Source organism: Henckelia pumila, chromosome 1 (genome assembly GCF_033568475.1).
Source record: "Henckelia pumila isolate YLH828 chromosome 1, ASM3356847v2, whole genome shotgun sequence".
Classification (NCBI taxonomy): Eukaryota; Viridiplantae; Streptophyta; class Magnoliopsida; order Lamiales; family Gesneriaceae; genus Henckelia; species Henckelia pumila.
In genome coordinates this window covers 141921705-141928188 of record NC_133120.1, presented here as the reverse complement: position 1 = coordinate 141928188, position 6484 = coordinate 141921705, and positions in this window count along the sequence as shown.

Below are 6484 nucleotides of genomic sequence, written 5' to 3'. Positions count from 1 at the left end.
AAAACATAGCTGCCAAGAGTGTTCTTCTTTCTTCTGTCGACCAAAAGATTCTAATTTTCGAGTTCTAGATGATATTTAAGGTCTAGAGTCCTACACATGAAAATTTCCATTTTTAAAATATTTTTAAAATTTCCGTTGCGCTCGAGCGAGCAAAAAAAATCCCGCTCTCGCGTGACGTTTATACCTCGAATTCTCGCATCTTGCATTCGCGCTCGCGCGGACAAAAAATTGCTCACGAGCGCGCACTTTCTGTCTCAAATCCTCGCACAGACATATTGCAAGCGCAAAAGCGCTATTCTCGTTTCTCTCACAAGCGCAATTGCGCTAGTCCAATTCCCTCTCAAGCGCTATTGTGCCACTCTCAGCGCTATTGCATTGCCTTCTCTTCTGTAGTTCAGTAGCACTATTTCCCATTCCTTCCTAGCGCAATAACGCTACTTGTTCTATCCATAGCTCCTTCATTAGAGCAGCAACTCTACATTTAGAGCTGTAGCTCTACTACTTCTTCTTCATTCTTTCTTTTCTTTTCTTTTCTTGTGCTAAAAACTCCTCCTTTCCTACATCAAACCACAACCAATGATTAGGAACTATAAAATGAATTTAATCAAAGCAAACTCTTCTAATCATACACATTAATTAAATAAACATAGGAAAATATCACCACATCAAGAGGAGACAACAGCTGAGACCTATTGTTACCAGGTCTGGTGGGATTGTTGTCACCAGGGGCGGCCCTGCCCCAAGGCGGGCAGCCCATGCCCAGAGACCCATAATGGGTGGGGCCCCAAATTTAATAAATTTTTTTTATATATATTATAAATATTATTTATTATGTTGTTCAATTAATTATTATTATATTATAATAATTATTAAAAAATAAAAAAATATGTATGCATCGTCAACAATAAAGCTATCACATAAATTGATATATTCAATATTCGATTCGTTCATCCTCTCAGTTTGACGTTGATTTTCATCGACACTTTTCATTTCCTCTCCTAGATCATCGACTTTTTTAGCCTTGAGTTTTAAAGCTTGATGTTCGATCAATTTCTTCTCGGCCTCTGTGTGGGTTAAAATTTGATTTATGAATCGTTCAATTTAATTTTTATTTAATGTTATATTTTAATATTTATAATTAATTTCATGTCGTGATTGAAAATTTATGGATTGAAGGTACGAATTTCAAAACTTATTTTGAAATTTGGAATTTTTATTTAATTTATCTTTGAATCACTAAATTAACTGCTTCTAAATTAAATTAGCACATAAATTGTGAGTTTTGGTGGTTGAATGTGATTTTATTTTGGATAATTTAATAATTATATTCACAAAATATGAAGATAATTTCATATAGTTCGATTGCATTTTATTTTTTTAAATGAGAGTTGATATTTACACTTTATTTTGTGTTACCTACACTCTACTTCATATGTAGAATGCAGTGCAAATTTATTCACAAATGGAATGAAAATAACAAAAAATAGAGCGTAAATATCAATTTTTTTTATATTAATGTAAAAAACTCTTATTTTAATCTTCGCCCCGGGCCTCTTTTTTCTTTGGACCGCCCCTGCTTGTCACTATGTTCCCTAGATGTATTTTGGATGCCTTATACTATTGATGTATTTGATTAAATAGAAATGAATCAAGAGTTAGCTAGATTTCTTTGAGATGTGAAGTTAAAAAAATTTGGGATGAACTAGTGTGTTAATCTAGTAAAGTGAGTCAGGATTCAGTGAGAACCTGAAGAGTTCAGGAAATTAAGAATTATAGACAATGACGTTGTCACATGTGTTAGTGATATGATGGAGTTTGATAAGTGTGTTTTGTATGCATATTTTTGTGTTGTTTTATTGTTGTTTTGCATGCATTCATGTGTCAATATTTATGTTTATAATTAGTTTAAGTATATTTCATACATTAGTCTGCATAATATCTCTCCTGGTTTGTTTTGTAGGAAAATTCATGAAAAGTAGAAAATTTGAAAAAAAAGTCTCTCGCTCGAGGGCATGTTTCTGCCACTCGAGCGGGCCCAAAATGAGAAGAATACTCAAGAGACTTCTTGCTCGAACGCGTGTTTCTGCCGCTTGAGCGAGGTGGAAAATTGCGAATAAGGCAGAAGTTGTCTCGCTCGAGCGTGTGTTTCTTCCGCTCGAGCGAGATGGGCGTGCAGAGTTTTTAATTTTGCAAATTCTTGCTCGAGATGGATACTATCTCACTACAAGAAAAAAGGCCAACCACAATGCTTTTTCCGCGTTGTTGTTGTCCCAGAAAAAGCGTTGTCGTATGCAGTGTTGTAAAAGACCACGGTCAAAGACAACGCGGAAAAAGCGTTGTGGTATGCGGAAAATACAATGCTTGAAAAGCGTTGTGGTATTCGAAAAAGACAACGCTTAAAAAGCGTTGTGGTTTCAAGAAATTACAACGCGTAAAAAGCGTTGTAGATCTAAGTAAGGACAACGCTTTTTAAGTGTAAAAAAGCGTTGTGCTTTCTAGAGATGGCTTAAAAGCATTGTGCTTCTTTGTTAATTTGGGTGAAAAAACATTGTCGTTAAAAACGTTGTTTTCAACTTTTTTTTGCAAATTTAAATGTCTATATAAATAACGTCATTAAAATATATGAAAGTGCAAAGCTGTGGGACGAAATATTCTCATAAAAAGTACAAGATATGTATCTAAATCACACTAAAACACATTTAATACTAAAAATCTTGGTAATATTTGTGCCATAACATGTGGACTGTGTGCCAATCCTAAAAATGCAGTCTCTCTGAATGAATACGAAACAAGTGACTACAGAAGGAACTGTTGATGAGGCCCAAGGGAATGCCCACCACAGTCAGCGACGATCTCCGCCACCAGTAAGAACCAGACTTCTGAAATACCACATTAGATAACACATGTTAAATAAAACACAGGCTGAAAACGAAATTTGAAATAATTGAGAAGGTAGGAAAATCAAAGATGAGTGGCAAACAACATACCATGCGCATTTATGGAGAAAACGAATGATAGAACAGAGCCGCATATAAGCACATAAAAAATAACTGGAGAGAATATGCTAGCATGAATCTATTGTTAAAACATTAAAGAAAGCCACATATAACGAGTAAACGAGTGCATTTAGTTTCCACCAAATGAAATTGAGGAAGATTCCTTTGAGATACTTCAAATATATTCAGGTTCAAGCAAAGGCATTAGGTGGAATGAAATAACCATAAATTTATAAATGACAACACAGTGGAAGCATATCAAACTCCAACACGATAGCCTAAGGACATAATATTTCAAATAGGTTAGCATATCTTTTTTAAATTTGTCCTTATTAAAAAGAAACGGCCCCAATGTACAGGGACAAAACCAACACGAGGCCGACAAAATCTACACCGGTGTAAGAATTTTGCAAGTGGAAACATAAAGTCACACAAAGATTTCAAAGCACTGATCCTTTATAATGCATTAGTTGTTGCTTCCATTGTTTTAACTTGACAGAGAATAAAAAAAATTGACCTGTACTCACCCAAGAGATTGCAATCCACCAATAAACTCCTGCTTTGAGAACTCACACATTGTGGCAGCCTTCATATGCCATGAAACAACCAGCTGCAGTCCAAACCAATATAAACTTATGTCATGATTATGGCCATTCCCATATCAAATCATTTTCAATGTTAAGTTTGTTGTTTATAGATCACTATACTTGGCTTTCCCACCACTTTTGTTTTTGGATGAATTGGTAAATAGTTTGAAATTTTGTTTTTCCTAGACATGCCAATGTAGTTGTATAGACTCTTTTTTATCTAAAAATTTACTTGTTGATTAAAATAAATTATGTCTATGATCAATGGGTCAAAACAAGGGAGGAAATTTTTTAATAGAAATAGACAAAACAAAACAATATGATGCATCTGTAATCGATAGGTTAGTTGGCTAAAGAATATTCTTCCCAATTCCCATGACTCAAAATCCTTTATTTCACAAAAAAAAAAAAAAAATTTGAACATCGCAGAGGACGATCCATAAATTCTCAGTTACAACAAATTAGGTACTGATTGTTGTAATGTAACCAAGAATTGTTGTACAGTCCAATAAATTAGACTTCAGATGCTTTCCCAATTCAAAGGAAAACAGAAATCAAGAAGAATGTCATGGAATTTGAATTTATAAATCAAATAACAAGAAGGGAAAGGAGAAGGGCTATATACCCTCAGAAATCACATCAGCAAGTTCTCAAAAATAAAACCTTTGTATCTATTGTAGTGCTCCTCTAAGTGCCTAGTGTCAGCAAATGACTTAATTTTGGGCTGGCTGTAAAATATATCAAATGCTCCTCCAAGTTGCCAGTCGTTGGACTTCAGAGCCTGGATGGAAACTTTTTCACTGCGTCCAAAGCAAAAACAAGTGAAAAACAAGATAAACTGCATCTCAAGACACCATTCACCAATACACAGTTCACACTACCTAAAATACAGAGCTCATAAATCTATATCAATCACAGTCCTTAATCCAAACTGATCAGTAAATGTGCCTTCTACTACGTACAAGCACAGTCCTTAATCCAAACTGATCAGCAGAAATACGAGAATTATTTGTACCAAATTATTTCCTTACCAAGGCTACTAAATGTAAAAGGAAACAAAACCACAAAAACAACAGTAAAAAGGAGCTTCCAGCATGGGTAAAGATTCCTATATCCCGCAGCTGTTTACGGACTCTCATTTTCATGGGCCCGTGAGCGAGAATCAAGAGAACAATAGCAGAAAACAAGTACCGCAAATCAGCATGGCAGCCCAGTTTCAGCTGGAGAATGATGGTGAAAATGGAGAATCTTTACCTGTCCGGACGTGTAAGAAAAGCATACATGTTTCGATGAACTTGTCCTCGATGAGTTTATCAATCTGCTTCCATGTTTTTTGCACGATTTTTTGCTAGACAAAGTCAGAAAATGATGTAAAGCTAACACTCGTGAACTAGAAGACTTATTGATGTTTACATATTTGATAATTATCGTCTTCGCTCTTTTCTGAGATGGGATTTTTGTTGCAAGTTAGATTCAGCCATTTGGATAATCCCGTCACAAATTCATCCGCGTTAATCATCTGATCTCCATTTATATCAAGTTCTTCCATCATTTTGGATGCTGCAATATCAGCATTGCCTGGAAGTATACCGACCTGGATATCGGTCACTAGCTGCTTCAATTCAAAGTATGATAGGCAGTTGTCTTGGTCAAGATCGATGTCCTTGAACAACCTGTAGTCTCCGAAAAAAGTTTACAAATGAAAACTAGAAAATTTTCATGCAAACAACATATTTCATTCAGAATAAGATAATACTAGAATAATTAATTGGACTCCTTTTGAAATATACCTTTTCATAGCAATGATATCAGGTGAGCCATCTTCTGTTAGAAGGCTCCCATGCACAGAGCTCTGGAGATGGTCCAATTTATCTGGAACCTTTTATCTGTAAAGGCTTTAGAGCCAATCTGCACAATTCATGTAATGCCCCGATTTTATTATAACTGAGTTTAATTGAGTTAATCAGAGTTTTCGGTAATTAAGGGCCGTTTTGATATTCGCAGGGGCTAGTTTGCAACCTTGAAGAATTTAGGGACCGAAAGGCAATAGTTGGATTATATATATATATATTATCTTTGAAACTTGCTTCACCATCACATCAACCTCTCCCTCTCCTCCCTCTCCTTTCGTATGTACTGAATTCGGAAGCCATGGAAGTTTCTTCAAGCTTTTCTTCCGTCTGATTCGCACGATCCGACCGTTAGATTTTATTTCCGAGTTGAGATGCACGATCACCGCAACGAGGGCTTCGTTTTGACGTAAGTTTTGCTATGATCCTCAAACTTTGATTTTTGTTGGTTTGTCAGAATCTGATAATCTTCGAGTATGTTGTTCTTGAGCTAGCATAGATCGTGTATTCGAAGTAGGTTCGGAAAAAGAACAAAGTTTGGATTTTATATGAATTTTGAGGCATATTTCGAAAATGGGGTTTTGGATTTTGGTTGGATTTTGGTTGTTTTATTGGATTGAAGGATGATATGAGTTGATCGGAGTTGATTGATGTTGTTGTTGATTTTTGGTTTGACCGTTTATAACCGTTATGCCGTCGAAATCGAGTTTGGATTATCGGTTGTTTTGTTTCGGTTTGATTCCGAATTTGATTGAATTGGTAGATTGATATCGAATCCGTATATTCTTCATTTTCAGATTTGGATTGGAGTTTTGGGTTTGGATCGAACTTGGGAGTTGATTTGAGTTGAGAATTGAAGACGATATATTGATTGAATTTCCTTGTTTCGATTTGTTGTGATTCGATTGATTATTTATTTGAGTTCGTTTTTATTTTCAGATTTGAATCCTCGACGGACTTGAAAGGTGAAAGACGACATTGAATTGAATGTGGTTGGATACTCGAGTTCGAATTGATTCTCGAGTCCCGAAAATCACATACTGCATGTTAT